The sequence below is a fragment of the Carcharhinus amblyrhynchos genome, chromosome 2 (assembly GCF_965287045.1).
Source record: "Carcharhinus amblyrhynchos chromosome 2, sCarAmb.v2.hapA, whole genome shotgun sequence".
Taxonomy (NCBI): Eukaryota; Metazoa; Chordata; class Chondrichthyes; order Carcharhiniformes; family Carcharhinidae; genus Carcharhinus; species Carcharhinus amblyrhynchos.
In genome coordinates, this window is record NC_137325.1 from 113,255,638 (window position 1) to 113,274,757 (window position 19,120).

Here is a 19,120-nt window from a genome sequence, read left to right on the forward strand (position 1 = left end):
TCTGCTTTTGACTGGTTTATAAATAGAAATGCCAAGGAAATTTTTCTAGTGTATTTTGAAAATTAATGAGGTCCTTCAAAGTGAACGGTATGGTACTTAAGTATTGGAAAACTGTTATTGCAGCATTAGTAAAACTTGCTTTTATGTGAGGCTGGAACAAATTGTACTAGATTTTTCCCCGATCTTTCTTTAAAATGGGAATGTCCTTTTAAAATTAATGACCATAATCATGAAGTCCATCTTAAAAAAAAGTCTAATCCTACACAGGATAATCTCTCACCTTTTAAAATTATTTAAGAATCACCTCTTGCTGGAGCAACCATTTGGGGACTAGCTAATTATATATGACTGCTACGCTTGGTCCTCGGCTATTACTCACTGTTCTCCATGTCATAGCTACTCAAGGTTATCGGACCAGGAAACATTAGTGGTTTTTATGTTAGCATTAAATTTTCAATAAACTGCTCATTCTATGATCACTAAAAATTTAATTATTTGTAGTAATGGATAGTAAAATATATAGTGTAACTGCAATGCATCAGAACAAGACAATTGAATTCAATTGGAGAAAAATGGATAATGATGAATTGACACTTTTTTTAATAGCTTAATATTTAAGGGTCTTTTATGTCCTACAGCTTATAAGTAAGCTTATAGTGAAGCCATTCCATATCTTCATTTTACATCCTACTTTTAAGCTTGGCTGTTATATTTAATTGGCTATTTTTATCCCAGTGAACCTGCCTGCCTTCTGAAACATTTAGTGTTGGGTTTAATAGGCTGTTTAGAAGGGGAAGAAAGGACACTTGCATAACACCTGACACACACAGTAGAGTTTTCTTGATTGACGCTGTCAGATGTCATTGCAGAGTTGAGTGCACCGAGGCTCAGTAACTGATAAATGTCTGACACCTGATCTGTGCCACTGATCTTCAGTCCTTGACTTTAGTTGTTGTACTAAATCTGTTTCATTGGATGGAATTTAATGCCTTCTTCTGTGGTGAGTTTGACCCTGCACTGCCACCAATTGAGGCCAATTAAAGGTCTTATCCTACCACTGCTGCATTAATCCAATGGCAGGTTACCATAGGGTAGTAAGAACTGCAAACCTGTGCTTAACCATGGGGATCCAGCTTTGGGGAGGAGTGGCCTCTTGAGAGCTACACTCCTCTCTGCTGTCTAATATAGAATCCCTACAGTATAGGAGGCTATTCAGCCCATCAAGTCTGCACCAACTCTTTGACAGAGTATCTTACCCAGGTTCTCTTCCCCTCTAAGCCCACACACCATGGCTAATCCATCTAACCTACACATCTTGGGACATTAAGGACAATTTAGCATAGCCAGTCTACTCAATCTGCACATCTTTGGTATGTGGGAGGGAACCGGAGCGACCGGGTGGGGATGTGCAAACTCCACACATTCACCCAAAGCCAGAATTGAACCCAGGTCCCTGGCTCTGTGGGACAGCAGTGCTAACCATCGTGCTACTGTGTTGCCTCTAGGGCCACCCGGGCCTTCCCTAAAAGAGGCAGTGTGGACTGGCAAGCAAGACCCCATGGTCTCAAATGCTGCCCATTGTGTGTGATGCCGAAGCATGACAAGGAAACTGTAATGACATGACTCTAGTTCCCTGTTACATAGAACAGTACAGGCCCTTCGGCCCTCGATGTTGTGCCAAGCTATGTCCAAACCCAAGGTCAAGCTATCCCACTCCCTATCGTTCTGGTGTGTTTCGTGTGCCTATCCAATAACCGTTTGAAAGTTCCTAAAGTGTCCGACTCCACTATCACAGCAGGCAGTGCATTCCGCACCCCAACCACTGAGTGAAGAATCTACCTCTGGACATCCCTCCTATATCTCCCATCGTGAACCTTATAGTTATGCCCCCTAGTAACAACTATATCCACCCGAGGAAATAGTCTCTGAACGTCCTCTCTATCTATCCTCCTCATCATCTTATAAACTTCTATTAAGTTGCCTCTCATCCTCCTCTGCTCAAGAGCAAAGCCCCAGCTCCCTCAACCTTTCCTCATAAGACATACCCTCCAAACCAGGCAGCATCCTGGTAAATCTCCTCTGCACTCTCTCCAATGTTCCACATCCTTCTTTATAGTGAGGTGACCAGAGCTGCACACAATATTCCAAATGTGGTCTCACCAATGTCCTGTATAGTTGCAGCATAACTCCATGACTCTTAAACCCAAACCCCCTGTTAATAAACACTTCTTCGCAGCTCTATCCACTTGAGTGGCAAACTTCAGAGATTTGTGGATATGAACCTCAAGATCTCACTGCTCCTCCACATTCCTTAGAACCTTGCCGTTAACCCTGTAATCCACATTCAAGTTTGTCCTACCAAAATGAATCACCTTGCACTTATCAGGATTAAACTCCATCTGCCACTTTTTGGCCCAGCTCTGCATCCTATCAATTTCTCTTTACAGCCTACAAGAGCCCTCCACCTCATCCACTACTCTGCAAATGTTGGTGTCATCAGCAAATTTACTAACCCACCCTTCAGCCCCTTCTTCCAAGTCATCGATAAAAATCACAAATAGCAGAGGACCCAGCACTGATCCCTGTGGTGCACTGCTGGTAACTGGCCTCCAGTCTGAAAATTTTCCCTCCACCGCCCTCTGTCTTCTATGAGATAGCCAGTTACTTATCCAATAGGCCAAATTTCCTTCTATCCCACACCTCATTTTCTTCATAAGCCTACCATGGGGAACCTTATCTAACGCCTTACTAAAATCCACGTATACAACATCAACTGCTCTATCTTCATCTACTCATTTAGTTACCTCCCTCAAAGAATTCAATCAAAATTGTGAGGCAAGACTTACCCTTCATGAATTCATGCTGACTATCCCAGATTAAGCTACATCTTTCCAAGTGGTCATAAATCCTATCCCTCAGGACCTTTTCCATTAACTTGCTGATCACCGAAGTAGGACTAATTACCAGGGTCATTCCTATTTCCCTTCTTGAAGAGAAGAACAACATTCACCACTCTCCAGTCCTCTGGCTCAATCCCTGTGGACAGTGAGGACCCAAAGATCAAAGCTAAAGACTCTGCAATCTCATCCCTTGCCTCCCAAAATATCCTAGAATGTATCCCATCTGGTCCAGGGAACTTATTGACCCTCAAGTTTTTCAAAATTGTTAATACCTCTTCCCTCAGCACATCTACCTCCTCCATCCTATTAGCCTATATCAACTTTCATCCTCAAAAACATGGCCTCTCTCCTTAGTGAACACTGAAGAAAAGTATCCATTCAACGCCTCACCTATCTTTTCTGATTCCATGCATAAGTTTCCACTACTATCATTGACCAGCCCTAACCTCACCCTGGTCATTCTTTTATTTCTCAGAGTAAAAAGCCTTGGGGTTTTCCTTGATCCGACCTGCCAAGGACTTCTCGTGCCCCCTCCTAGCTCTCCTAAACCTTTTTTTTAACTAATTCCTTACAAGAATCCCTTTTCTAAAAAAGTGCTAATGAAGAACTTTCCAAATTATTCGTGGCAGTGGTTCTCTTGCTAACATCTTAATGTCTAAAGGTTCCCTTTTAGAGAGATGCTAAAGTTTGGCCGAGCTCATTTCACTTGGGATTCTTCTAGCAAATGGTGGGCAATTCAGAGCTTAATCCCCTGAATATAAGAAGGATCTGAACCTAGCTTCCAGAAGTAAAAAAAAATGTGTTTAACAGATTGTGTTAATCCACTATCCTGGGGGGTCCTGACTTTTAAGGCATTTCCCTCTTTTAATTGGGTGGTTAGTTTCATATTTCTCTCGATGCGCTCATTACTGGAAAGTCAACAGATACATTTCAGATGGGACCATTCCACAGAATTGCTTTGAATGTAGTTTCTCTGAAGTGTACGGGAAGTGTTAAGTTTCAGGATGTTTGACTGTTTTTCCACACACGATCGCTGTGTGATTTTTTTTTTATATATATATTAAAATGTTACTTTTAACGTGGGATCTCCTCTCCCACCAAGCACCCTAACCATGCCACAGCTTAAATTTGGGGAAGAGTTTTTTTAAAGTCAGACAGTCCAGTCTGTTGCCTATCTTCATATCAGACCATTGAACCAAGATAACTCTCCATTTTGAAAGCAACAGGGGTTAGTTGTTTTGCCTCATTTTCTCTATTTTGCCAAGCATTACTCTATAATGCAAGTTGGCAAGGCCAAACTCCATTTTAAAAGCCTCATTTATTTTCATTTGCACATTGGGTTCCAACTATAGATATTTTTAGCCAGAACTTGGATTTTAAATTAGCGAATGTGGGAGGCATTGTTTGTACCCAGGGGAAGTAGGATCAAACATGCAATCTTTCAATGGAAAATTAGGTTGAATATGCCACAGCTCAACCCAACTTGCCTGTTACATTCCTCAGTGTTAATTGGGAGGTTATGGATGGGACACCTTCTGCAAGGGTTGCACACTGCTATCAATCTTTTGATTCCCTCCTGACTTGGTAGCCATGTGGTTAACTTAAAGGAAGTCAAAGAAGTCCTGGAGCTTCCCTCCCAGCCTCATGCTCCTCCTCCTCCCCCCCTCCCTCCCCCTTCCCCCCCCCAAATCTCTGGCCCATCGGAGCATTCTGATGGAACGGCCAATCACGCCACTGAAAGATGAACTATCTAGGGCAGAAAAATGCTATCCCATTTGAGAACCAGCCCCAAAAATTGGCCTCTATGTGCCTTTGGATGCTGGAGAGAAGGAATCCTGGGAATTCCTTTTGCAGCAGTTTGACGGTCAGTGAGTGGGTGACGTTGCAGGGTGCAGTTGAAGGTGGAGCTCACAGCAAATGGAGCACGAGAAGGGGAGAGGATGTGAAGAAGAGAGACTGAAGCTGTGCAGAAAGGTGATGGGCTGACAGAAACCTCTGACGTAAATAAGGAGAAGCTACAAGACAGCAACAAATTGAGTAAATTGTCAGGATATTGGGATGTTTAACAGAAGAGCAGAAATGTTGCAGTAAATTAGGGATGTTTGGTCATAATGTCACATGATTTATTGTAAATTTAAAGAGAACATTCTTTAAATGTTCAGCTGATTTGGTAGTGTCATCCTTGGAGAGAGAAACCGAGTTAAGAATTCTGGTCTAATCACCTTTCATCGGAAGTAGAGAAGTTAGGTTTTAAGCAACTACGATGGGGAAAGAGAGGAGATGAACGATCGGGAAAGCCTGTGAAGGCAGACGAGATTGAAGGACAAACAGCGTGATGGCACAAATGTAAAGAGGTGTTAATGGAACAAGAAACAACATGTTACCAATTTGAGAACAGGCTCTGCTGGACAATGGGGACTGAGTGAGCCTTCATTCAAAGATGAACTGCGAGCTGTCAGATTGGCCTGATTGAAATGGAATTTTAGACATTGGATGTCTATGGTGTAAAGGAGACTGTTAAGGCTGGGAAAATGGAAACTTAAATGGTGGAACTTGTCAGAAGAGTTGGCGATGTAGCTTGGGCATAGGGAGAAAAAGTAGTGAAGAAATCAGTTCTGTGGGCCAGGAATGACTGAAGCAATGGGGCTGAGAGAGATTTTTTTCCTAAATCTCAAAGGAGGTAGGAGTAGGCTGTCTGCCACTGGGAGATTGAAGTTGGAGGGTATGCAAGGAATGTGTCCAGAGAAGATGAGGCATTGACAATCTTTGTAACAATAGCTTGATGGTCAGTGGTGGTCATGATCTGGGAGAGGTCAGAAGAGGTGTCCAATGCTTGGTGTTTGGTCTCTACTAGGTGGAGTTTTGTTTGCCAAATAACACAATATCACACTTGTTTGAAGACTTTGTTGGATATGAGAACAGAATGCAGCAGGTTCAGAAAGATCAAATAGCGTGAGAGAGGGGAACTAGGAAATCAAGATGTTTGATGTCAAGCTATCAGTTCTCCGGGCAAATCTCCAGAGGAAAGTGTCTAGTTGGGTCAAAAATTATGAAGACTGGAGAAAATGTCCACAGTGTGGACCAAGACCCTTGGCCAAAGAAATGGATAATGAGATGCAGATACAGTTGGAAGCTGAACATTGCTGAGTTTTCAATTCAGTGAGCGGACATGAGGAGATGATACTGAAGGTGAATCATTTGAAGGTTGTCGGGGGGGGGGGGGTGGAATTATGCAAATATGATTAATATTTTGATGAGGGAATGACATTTTTAGTGCATTTGTTATGGTGATTATAATACACATGCAGCCTTGGTGGTTATTTTCCAGACGTCGCTGGATTCCGGGGAAGTGCCGGATGATTGGAAAACGGCTAATGTTACGCTGTTGTTTAAGAAGGGTGCCAGGCAAAAGGCGGGGAATTATAGGCCGGTTAGTTTAACGTCTGTGGTAGGTAAAATGTTAGAAACCGTCTTTAAGGAGGAAATTGCGAGGCATCTTGAAGGGAATTGCTTGATAGAGCAGACGCAGCACGGTTTCATTAAAGGGAAGTCGTGTCTGACAAATTTACTGGAGTTCTATGAGGATGTGTCTAGGGCAGTGGATAGAGGAGAGCCAGTGGATGTGGTCTTTCTGGATTTTCAGAAGGCGTTTGACAAGGTACCTCACAAGAGGTTATTGCAGAAGGTCAGGGGACATGGAGTTGGGGGTAGGGTGTTAGCGTGGATAGAGGATTGGTTGTCAAATAGGAGGCAGAGAGTGGGGGTCAATGGGTGCTATTCGGATTGGCGGTTGGTGACTAGTGGGGTGCCCCAGGGGTCGGTGCTGGGGCCTCAGCTATTTACCATTTATATAGATGATCTGGAGGAGGGAACCGAGTGCAGGGTGTCGAAATTTGCTGATGACACCAAGATTGGGGGAAAGGCAAATTGTGCGGAGGGTGTGGAGAGTCTGCAGAAGGATCTAGATAGGCTGGGCGAATGGGCCAGGAAATGGCAAATGGAATTTAATGTTGGCAAGTGTGAGGTGGTCCACTTTGGTAGGAAGAATGGTATGAAGGACTATTACTTACGTGGCGAAAAACTGCAGCAGGCGACGGTGCAGAGGGACCTCGGGGTCCTTGTGCATGAGTCGCAAAAACCCAGCTTGCAGGTGCAGCAGGTGGTCAGGAAGGCGAATGGGATGCTGGCCTTCATAGCGAGGGGGATTGAATATAAAAGTAGGGAGGTCTTGCTGCAGCTGTTTAGGGCATTGGTGAGGCCGCAGCTGGAGTACTGTGTGCAGTTTTGGGCGCCGCACCTGCGCAAGGATATTTTGGCCCTGGAGGGAATGCAGAGGAGGTTTACTAGGCTGATGCCGGAGTTGAGCTATGAGGAGAGGCTGAATAAACTAGGCTTGTACTCGTTAGAGTTTAGAAGAATGAGGGGAGATCTCATTGAGACGTATAAGATGATGAATGGGATGGATAGGATAGAGGTGGAGAGACTCTTCCCGCTCAAAAAAGACAGTAGGACTAGGGGGCACAGCCTCAAGATAAAGGGGGGGCGGTTTAGAACGGAGTTGAGGAGGAACTTCTTCACTCAAAGGGTGGTGAATCTCTGGAATTCTCTGCCCGTTGAAGTGGTGGAGGCTGCCTCGCTAAATATTTTTAAGACGCGGGTTGATGGGTTTTTGATAAGAGAGGGGATTAAGGGTTATGGGGAGAGGGCGGGAAAGTGGAACTGAGCCACAACAGATCAGCCATGATCTTATTGAATGGCGGGGCAGGCTCGAAGGGCCAGATGGCCTACTCCTGCTCCTATTTCTTATGTTCTTATGTTCTTATGTTCTTATATGAAACAGTTTAGATGATTGGTGCCTAGTTTCCTCAAGTGTGAGTCAATCTCTTTGATACAGGAATGTTTACAGTAACTGGCGATTGCAGCTGGAGGGTTCTCATGTCTTTGTGATTCTCGTTCTGCCTGGATCCCTCTCTCTTGCTGTTTCTAGATCTTGGAGAACAGGTAGCGTGATGTTAAACATCTCCATTTCTCTGTTCCACTCAATGATTTTTTTATTGGGTCCCTCTCTGAAATTGCAGCTCTCCATGCCCAGGTATGAGCGGAATTGGGGTTGACCCCTCTGATTCTTGCCACCTTCTCTTCAGGAAAGTGGTGAACAATTCCCCTCTACTTGGTGCTTCTCCACCATTAGCAATAGAGGATCTGCATTGGGTGGATTGTGATTACGAAAGTGTATCCACCAACTTTCATACAAAAAAAAATTCTCTTTTCATGACGTCACATCTTAGGCAGTCCCTCAGGATTGAGGATTGCTTCCACTCTGGTTTGATGGATAACCAATAGCAATATTTTGGCTGCATGAAAATGCATGTGAGAATTCTTTTGCAAATTCCACACTTTGTGCAGTAACACCTAGGGCCTAATTTTCTCGTTTTAGTCAAGATATAGATTTAAAAAAAGATAATTTTACAGCCTCGTACATCCTGAAATCATAAAGTCCCACCCGAGGTCAACAGACCTTTCCATGGTCCGCCCCTCGCCTGCTCCAATTCCTGTGGCGGGCGGGACGGCCTATGTCAGTTTAAAGCCATTTACTTTTCCTTCCTGAAAAGAAAATTGATACTTGTTGACATTAGCAGTCTTCACCAAAATGGAGAACTGGAGCAAGTCTCAACAATGTTGAGTGCAGCCATTTGGCTCGTTATTAAGAGGGGACTTAATGGATGTGGTAGATTTTAAAATTTGTTGTGCAAGTTCTCTTTGTCGGGAACTGGTTAGTTCAGTGAACTGCAACATTGTACTGTCATTTCTGAGACATGGGCTTAAAAGAAGGATGTGTTTGTGGAACTAGATTTGTAAAGGCTCCTGAGTAATATGTGTTTGGTCTTGGTCCAGTTCCTCGTGCATGTGATTGAATAATAATTTGCCGCTAAGTCAGTATTGATGAATTACTGGCCTTTTCATTCTAAGATGAACTCTCAATCTCCTTTTTGCTAAAATCAAAGATAGGAAGAGTATCTAGGTATGAAGTGATATCGTGAATGCCAGTCGTTTAAAAAATGGATTCTATGTGCAGCTCAGTCGCAACAATTTGTATTTATTTAAGGTCTTTAATGTTGTGAAATGTGCCAAATGCTTCACTACATTAACAAATAAAATTTGAAGGTGAACTTACAACTGCAGTGAGGTAGATAAAGTGAGCCCGATTGGTGTCATACTGTTTTCAGTAGCTCTAAGGCAACATGCCCATTACTTATCCTTTTATGATTTCAGCTGCTTCTATTTACTATTGTTGAAACCTCCTGTGGCATCTACAAACGGGAACCAGAAATGTGCATATTTTATTTTTCCGATGTGGAACAAGATAATGATCATTGTACATCCATAAGGAGGATGAGGAACAAGTAATTGTCTAACCTGAGTCTCGACATTTAAATGTGATGTCAGGGCAGATGAGCAAACATTTGATAAGAGCTAGGTTTTAAGAAATGTAGTAAAGGGGCAGAGAGGTGGACCGGCAGAGCAGTTTTTGGAGAGAATTCCTGAACCTGGGACATGGCACCTAAAGGTATATCTGTCAGTGGAGGAGCAATCAAAACCAGAGTTGCTCGACAGGCAGGCTGGAACTGAATCATTTTATGTATTTATAAATGAGATGTCATCATAAGGTGGCAAAAAAAAATTGCCTTTAAAACTAGTAAAGTTGATTATGAATATTGACGGCACTGATTAATTGGGATAACTTCTGTTGTTGTTGTTTTAAAATTGATTGTTTGCATTTTGTTGGGCCAACACCCAACTATTGATACGGATTTTCAAAGAGTTTTTGCACATTTTACAAAAGTAGAATTCAGAAATTCATTTGGTCAGTACTGCTGCCTCACAGCAGCAGCGACCCAGGTTCAATTCGTGGCTTGGGTTACTGTCTGTGCAGAATGTGCAAATTCTGTGTCTGGGCTTCATCCGGGTGCCCCATTTTGCTCCCACAATCCAGAAGACTTGTTGGTTAGGTGCATTGGCCATGCTAAATTCTCCCTCAGTGTACCCAAACAGGCGCCAGTGTGTGTGGTGGCCTAGGGGATTGTTGCAGTGCTAATGTAAGTCTACTTATGACACATACAACTAAACTTTAAGTGGTGCAATGTATTGTGGGAGTAGCAAAGTGAGTGCCTAAGACTTTGGATTTGATTTATTATTGTCACACATTAGTATGCAGTGAAAAGCATTGTTTCTTGCACACTATACGGACAAAGCATGCCGTTCATAGAGAAGGAAACGAGAGTGCAGAATGTAGTAGGTCCATTCAAAAGTCTAATGGCAGCAGGGAAGAAGCTGTTCTTGAGTCAGTTGGTACGTGACCTCAGACTTCTATATCTTTTTCCCGATGGAAGAAGGTGGAAGAGAGAATGTCCAGGGTGAGGTGGGGTCCTTAATTATGCTGGCTTGCTTTGCTGAGGCAGTGAGAAGTGTAGACTGTCAATGGATGGGGAGGCTGGTTTGTGTGATGGATTGGGCTATATTCACAATCTCCTGAAGTTTCTTGGGGTCTAGGGCAGAGCAGGAGCCATACCAAGCTGTGATACAATCAGAAAGGATACTTTCTACGGTGCATCTGTAAAAGTTGGTGAGAGTTGTAGCTGACATGTTGCATTTCCTTAGTCTTCTGAGAGAGTAGAGGAGTTGGTAGGCTTTCTTAACTATAGTGAAGACATGGGGGGGACCAGACAGGTGGTTGGTGATCTGGACACCTAAAAACCCAAAGCTCTTGACCCTTTCTACTTCGTCACCAATGAGCATGATCTCCTTTTTCTGAGTCGATGACTATCTCCTTCATTTTTTTTGACATTGTGGGAGACATTATTGTTGCCGCACCAGTTCACCAGATTCTCTATCTCATTCCTTTACTCTGTCACGTTGTTTGAGATCCAACCCACTACGTTGGTGTCATCAGCAAACTTGAAAATTGAGTTGGAGGGGAATTTGGCCACACAGTCATAGGTGTATAAGGAGTACAGTGGGGGGATGAGAACATCCTTTTGTTTGCTCAGATGAACTTTAAATGCCTCAGCAGCACCACAACACATGGCCATGGCATTGATTTGCTACCTGTCTTTATCTTCATTATAGAGTTAAGTAGAAGTGTAGGTAAAATTAACAAAATGCAATAACTGGGGTGAGGTAGTTAAAAGTGAGCCCAACTGGTAACATGTTGTTTTCAGTAGCTCCCAGGCAACATACATATCACTATCTCTCTTTTTTGTGACTTCAGCTGTTTCTATTTACTATAGCTGAAACCTCCAGTATCTACAAACAGGAACCACTTAATGTGCACATTCCATTTTCTGCACTGTAATATGGTAATGATTGTATAGCATTCAGAAGAATTTGGAACTTTTTTCCTGTCTTAGTCTGAATCCCCCAAATTCTCCAGCTTGTGTGTCATTTATGTATCTAATTCTACTTGATCATTTCCCACCCAACCCACTAACTCGAATTAATTTTGGTCAATCTGCATGGCAATTGAAATTATTTTTGAATGTGATAATGTTTAGTTTGTTGCTCGACACAGAGTTTTTCTATGTAAACCAGTGCACCAATTTGTTGCAAACTGTTTTGTAAGGTGTTGTGTAAATCCATACTTTCCAGTGTGGAACTGGGCTATATATAACTGCAGAATCTTATGCGTGATTCCTGAATCCTTTTAGGCTGAAAGACCGGCAGCAGAATTGGCATCAGCACCTTGAACTTGGGAGAAAATAATCACCTTGCTGTTCAGGTCAACGTTATGACCATTGGCAGAATTCTGCCCTAAGTATAGGGGGAGATTTGTGTGGAGCTCCATTATTATGTCATAGGAACTTCATTCAGCTAGGCGATTGGCCAATGTTTTTAGCTTGTCCTCTGGTGAAGAATGGAAAATTTTGAGTATTCCAGCAAAATGTTAGGATGTTGCAACACTGGTGATTAGCATGACCTTCTAATCTAAAACAAAATTAATATAAATTGAGAGAAAGGAAGTTGGAACATTGAGTAACAGAGAAAGACATCTGTGCCGATGACCTTTGGTTCCAGAAATGTCTAATTTATAGCAAGTATTTCAACTTTGTTTAAGCCTCCCTGTATGCAGAAGAAGCTACCAACATTTCTGAGAAAGGAGTTTCTCCAGTTTTAGGTATTAACTTCTCTTTGGGATAAATGCACTTAGAGCATAAAATGTTGACTAAGTTATCATCAGTAGCTGCCAGATGTTTTCTTTTTAAATTGTAAGTCTATCAAACTAATTTTAATCATACATTCATTGAAACTGGTGATTGTTAGTTAAATCCTGATGCAAATTGAAATAAAAAGTCTGAAATTTAGTTCTAGTGCTGCTGGGTTTTGGCATGGGGGAAGAAATGAAGACATATGTCTTGAATGATCCCACGCTTATTCTGAGTCTGAGGCCCTTGTTTCTCAACTCGCCAGCATCTATCCTGCAAGCCACTTTTCAACGGGGTTGCCTGTCATTCTTCTAACCTGTAAGGAACAAAGGCTTGATCTACCCCATCTCTCATGGATTAAGTCCCTCTTTCCAGGAAGCAATGTAACAAACCTTTTGGTAAATTTCCACTAAGGTCAGAGACCAAAACTGTACACAATTCTCTCGATGTAGTCTGACCAGTGATCTATACAATTGCAATAAGACTTCTCTACTGTTATACTTCAATCCTGTTGCAGTGAAAGCTAACCTATTATTTGATTCTTGAATTGCTTGCTGGACCTGAATGTTATCTTTCTGCAATTTGTGCAGAAAGATCTGGATGTCTTAAGTTCCAACATTTCCTAGTCTCTCATGACGTAAAATACAAATTTCTATTTTTTTCTACCGAAGTGAATAACTTTTGCACATTCTATTCAATCCTTCATGTTTTTGTCTGTTCACTTACCCTGTCTAAAGCCTTTTGCTGTCACTTTTTATCCTCTTCACAGCATACTTGCCCACTTAAGCTTCGCACAGTCAGCAAACTTAGATACGTTACACTTGAACCTTTTGATCTAAGTCATTGATATGGATTGCAGATAGCTGGGGCCCAAGCACTAATCCTTGTGGTACCCCACTTGCCACTGCCTGACGACCTGAAAATGATCCACTTATTTATGCCTATTTAAGCAATTCTTACTCCATACTAATTGCCCATAATTCCATTAGCCCCAAGTTTCTGCAACACTTATTGGGCAGGATTTTCCTTCCGCGTTCATCCCAGTGCCGGAAAATTCTGCCCAAGGTCAATGGACCTTAACATGGTCCATGTTCCGCTTACTCCGATTCCTGTGGCAGGTGGGGCAGGAAATTTCTGCCCATGGAAGTATTCTGAAAATCAAAATTAATTATATCCACAGGCGGTTCTTTATGCATCCTACTAGTTACATTCTCAAACTCGGTTTGATTTTGATTTGATTTATTATTGTCACATGTATTAGCATACAGTGAAAAGTATTGTTGCGCACTGTGGAGACAAAACATTCCATTCATAAAGAAGGAAATGAGAGAGTGCAGAATGGAGTGTTAGTCATAGCTACAGTGTAGAGAAATATCAACTTAATGCGAGATGGGTCCATTCAAAAGTCTGATGGCAGTGGGGATGAAGCTGTTTCTTACGTTGGTATGTGACCTCCAGACTTTTGTCTTTCTCCCAATAGAAAAAAGTGGAAGAGAAAACATCCAGAGTGCATGGGGTCCTTAATTAAATCAATTTGTCAGCATGATTTCCTTTTCATAAATCCTTGTTAATCCTGCCTATCATATGATGTTATCGAATTCTTATTAGATGATTTTTTTTTTCCTACTGCTGATTTGAATTATATTGTCAGCAAAAGATGATTGGTGGTAATTATAGTTGTCTTGTGGCATCTATCTGTTCTTATTGATTAGCCTGTTTATTGGTATATTGAAGGATTTCCCTTGCCTATCGTGTATGTGAGGAATACATTCATTTGAAGAAGGAGGAACTTCAGGTTTTAATTGTGCTATCAAGTTAAAATGTCTCAAGCACTTAACACAATGAATTACTTGAGAAATTAAGTGTTTGCTTATCTAGAATTACTTAACAAATTTCAACACTTGCAACATTTCACTGAATGGAGTTAATAATTTTCAAATTCAAGATCAAGCTGATTTCATTCTTGCTGTGACTGTGAAAAAAGGATTGAACTCTTGTCACATAATTTTAGTCATTAAAGAACTCCCCTGCTGGCATGCCATAACATTGCAATTAAACTGAGTAATTAGAAGGAATTAGCTTGACAATGTGTTGAATACAATGAAAAGAAATTCTTGGACTTGCATTTCCAACCTCATTTCAATGTTTTAGTTCTATTTATTGAATTTGCAAAGGCAGATAGTTTAATGACTTGAGTTTTTCTGTCTAACACTGGGAGTATCCCATTAATGACAGAATAATGGAGCAAGTCCTTGATTCTGCTCTGCCATTTAATAAGGTGATGGCTGACCTTTTGGACTTCCAATTCCCATTTCTTTCCTCGTATCTCTTGATTCCCTTTGCACTGAAAAGTCTTATCGATCTCAGACTTAACTGACTGAGTGTCCACAACCTTCTACGTTAGAGAATTTCGGCTCATTTAGAAAATGAAGAATGTAGCAACAACGTGAATAGAAATAGGCCCTAGATGACTCCTCAAGCCTGCTCCACCATTCAGTATGATTATGTCCAATCTTCTGCTTAACTTCATGTCCCCGCCATCTCCTTGTTATTTAATTTGGGACCAAATATCTATCAAAACCTTAAATATATTTGATGACAGCACACCCACAACCCACACTGGGTAGAGAATTCCAAAGATTCACACCCATTGGATGAAGAAGTTTCTCTTCATCTCTGCCCTAAATGGCTGACCCCAGTGCAGTTGTGTAGACTGTGCCCCTGTGTTCTCGATACCCTTGTCAGGGTAAACTAGCTCTCAGTATTTGACCTGTCAAGCCCCTTCAGAGTCTTGTAAGTTTCAATGAGATCACCCCTCATTTGTCTGAACTCCAGAGAAAATAGACCCCATTTCCTCAGCCTCTCATCATAGGAACCAATCTTGTAAAGTTTACCTAATTTTGCTCTCAGCCCCACAGGTTGAAAAAAAATCTGTCTTGTGTGATATAAAAGTACCTTTAAGAATGGTATTTGAATTTCCTTGTGTGAGAAAGAACATACACACAATTGTTACAGATGTGCAGGTTAGATGGATTGACCATGCTAAACTGCCCCTTACTGTCAGGGGGACGAACTAGAATAAGTGCATGGATTGTGGGGCTATCCCCTAGGTGGGATTGTGGTCAGTGTAGACTCGATGGGCCGAATAGCCGCCTCCTGCACTGTGGGATTCTATGATTCTATGTTATGCTGGGCTGGCAGGGTGTCCAAGGGACTGATTCCAGACTGGAATCACATGTAGCCGAGCCTGATCCAGGTGCATGTCCTTTCCCTCTAGTCTGAACCAATTCATTTTTGTTAATTTGGCATCCTGATGTAATTTGTTTTCAGACTGTAGATGCAAATTACAGTAGCATTGAATTTAGTTTCACCACTTGCATGTTGGGATTTGGACTTCTGGGTTGTCAGTCTCGTGATGTGGAGATGCTGGTGTTGGACTGGGGTTAAACACAATAAGAAGCCTCACAACACCAGGTTAAAGTCCAGCAGGTTTATTTTGGTAGCAAAAGCTCCAAAAGCTAATGGTTTTTTCTACCAAATAAACCTGTTGGACTTTAACCTGGTGTTGTGAGACTTTTTACATTGTCAGTCTCTTACCAAACTTAGAACACTACAGCACAAACAAGCCCTTCAGCCCACAAGTTGCGCCGATCACATCTATACCTACCAAGCCATAGAACTATCTGTAACTTCCAATGCCATTAGATCCCATATACTCATCCAGAAGTCTTTTAAAAGACCCCAGCGAGTTCGCCTCTACCACCACCAACGGCAGCCGATTCCACTCACTCACCAACTTCTGAGTGAAGAAATTACCCCTAACATCTCCTCTGTACTTGCTTCCCAGCACCTTTTAAACCTGTGTCCTCTCATAGTGACCATTTCAGCCCTGGGAAACAGCCTCTGACAATCCACCCTATCTATTCCTCTCAACATTTTATAAACCCCTATCAGGTCGCCTCTCAACCTTCGTCTCTCCAGGGAGAAGAGACCTAGCTCCCTCAACCTACCTTAAGGCATGCCACCCAATCCAGGCAACATCCTTGTAAATCTCCTCTGCACCCTCTAGCTTCCACATCCTTCCTGTAGTGAGGTGACCAGAACTGCGCTTAGTACTCCAAGTGGGGTCTGACAAGGGTCTTATAAAGTTGCAGCATTACCTCCCGACTCCTAAACTCAATCCCTTGAGTAATGAAGGCCAGTACACCGTACGCCTTCTTGACCACATCCTCCACCTGCGAGGCCGATTCGAGTCCTATAGACCTGGACCCCAAGATCCTTCTGCTCTTCAACCCAGGTGAGACTCCTACCCTTGATATTGTACTCCTTCGTCCCATTGGTCCTGCCAAAATGGACCACTACGCATTTATCCGCGTCGAAGTCCATCTGCCACTTCTCTGCCCAGTCTTGCATCCTATCAATGTCACGCTGCAACTTCTGACATCCCTCCAGACTATCCACAACACCACCAACCTTCGTATCATCTGCGAACTTACTAACCCATCCCTCCACTTCCTCATCCAGGTCGTTTATGAAAATGACAAACAGCAAGGTCCTAGAACAGATCCCTGGGGCACTCCACTGGTGACCGACCTCCGTGCAGAGAAGGACCCATCCACAACCACTCGCTGCCTTCTGCAGGCAAGCCAGTTCTGGATCCACAAGGCCAAAGCCCCTTGGATCCCATGCCCTCTCACCTTCTCAAGAAGTCTTGCATGGGGGACCTTATCAAACGCCTTCCTGAAGTCTATGTAAACCACGTCCACTGCTCTTCCTTCGTCAATGTGTTCAGTCACATTTTCAAAGAACTCAACTAGGCTTGTAAGGCACGACCTGCCCTTGACAAAGCCGTGCTGACTCTTCCTGATCATTCTAAACTTCTCTAAATGCTCATAAATCTTGTCCCTCAGAATCCTTTCCATCAACTTACCAACCACTGAGGTTAGACTCACCAGCCGGTAATTTCCCGGGCTATCCCTGTTCCCTTTCTTGAAAATAGGAACCACATCCGCAATCTTCCAGAACCTCTCCCGTGTCCATCGACGATGCAAAGATCATTGCCAGGGGCTCTGCAATCACTTCCCTCACCTCCCACAGTATCCTGGGGTACATCCCATCTGGTCCTGGCGACTTATCTATCTTGATAGAATTTAAAAGTTCCAACACATCCTCTTTCTTAATATCCACATACTTGATCTTTTCAGTCTGCCGCAAATCTGTAGTACAACCTCCCAGATCACTTTCCACCGTGAATACCGAGGCAAAGTACTCATTAAGCACCTCTGCCGTTTCTTCCGGTTTCACACAGACTTCTCCCCCTTCACCTTTTATAGGTCCTATCCCTTCTCTTCTCATCCTTTTACTCTTCACATATTTGTAGAACACCTTGGAATTCTCCTTAATTTTACCCGCCAAGGCCTTCTCATGTCCCCTTCTGGCTCTCCTAATTTCCTTTTTTAAGCTCCTTTCTACAAGCCTTATACTCTGGATCCTTAACATCTCCTAGCTCTCTGAACCTTTTATACACCTTTCTTTTCTTCCTGACCAGGTTCACCACAACCTTCGTGCACCACGGCTCCCGCGACCTACCAAAACCTCCTTGTCTCATCAGAACGTTGTCGTGCAGAGCTCTAGTCAAACGTTCCTTGAAAATCCTCCACCTTCCTTCAGTACTTTGCCCAAGTACACCACCTTCCAGTTTACTCATCCAATTGTCTGGCTGATGTCATCATATCTCCCCTTACTCCAGACAAACACCTTCCTAGCCTGCCTGATCCTATCTCTTTCCAATGCTATCGTGAAGGAGATAGAATTATGATCTCCAGCCCCAAGGAGCTCTCCCACCGAGAGATTCGTCACCTGTCTTGGTTCATTAGCCAGCACCAGGTCAAGGACAGCCTCTCCTCTCGTAGGCTTATCCACGTACTGTGTCAGGAAACCTTCCTGAACGCACCTAACAAACTCCTCCCCATCCAAACCCCTTACCCTTGGGATATTCCAGTTGATGTTTGGGAAATTAAAGTCTCCCATCACGACAACTCTGTTATTACTACATCTCTCTAGGATCTGTTTCCCTATCTGCACCTCAACTGCCCTGTCACTATTGGGCGGCCTACAGAAAATATTCAGCAAAATTATCGACCCTTTGCTGTTCCTAACTTCCACCCACAAATACTCTGTAGACAGTCCCTCCGCAGCATCCACCTTCTCTGCAGCCGTGACACTGTCCCTGATCAACAGTGCCACTCCGCCACCTCTTTTGCCCCCCTCCCTGTCCTTCCCGAAGCATCTGAATCCCGGCACCTGAAGTACCCAGTCCTGTCCCTGAGACACCCGAGTCTCTGTAATGGTCACCACATCACGTTCCCAAGCAACAATCCACTCCCTAAGCTCATCAACTTTGTTCACTACACCCCTGACGTTAAAATAGACACACCTCAGACCCTTGACACTGAGCAACTTTCAGAAATCCAGTGTAAATGGCCAGGATATTGCCTATCCCAGAATGCAAAAAGAAACAAAGGTGAAGATTTGTGTCACACAAACAATTATTGTGGGAGGTGCACTGATGATACAGATGCATTTTGGAAAGAAGAATGAGGGGAAGCATTACTAAATTGTACAATTTTAAAGGAGGTTCAGAAATTGAGAGCAGTGATTTATGCACACAAGCCTTTGAAGTTCCAGAGCAAGCTAATTTTGTAAAAATCAATAGCCTGGATCCACTATCACTGCAACAGGTCCACAGCAGATGCCATCTCCCTGGCCCTGCACTCACCCTGGAACACCTAGATAACAAAGACACCTATGTCAGACTCCTATTTACTGGCTACAGCTCAGCCTTCAACACCATTATTCCCATGAAACTCATTTTCAAACTGTGGCCTGGGGCTCGGTTCCTCTCTCTGTGATTGGACCCTGAATTTCCTAACCCACAAACGACAGTCAGCAAGGATAGGCAACAACACAACCTCCGTGATCATCCTTGACAATGGTGCCCCACAAGGTTGTGTCCTTGGT

The 19,120-nt window shown here is 43.0% G+C and overlaps 1 protein-coding gene across 14 annotated transcripts in view; it reads left to right on the plus strand.

The window, feature by feature from the left end:
* The window catches only part of LOC145357750 (sickle tail protein homolog), a 567,669-nt gene that overhangs the window by 378,376 nt on the left and 170,173 nt on the right, over positions 1-19,120 (plus strand). The window contains exon 1 of one of the 14 annotated variants that reach the window (XM_080211309.1): positions 3,610-3,687. The exons of the other annotated variants lie outside the window; for them this stretch is intronic. The gene's annotated coding sequence lies outside the window, so the exon portion shown is untranslated. Of the gene's footprint in view, positions 1-3,609; positions 3,688-19,120 lie in introns of those variants that run through there. 14 annotated transcript variants of the gene reach the window in all.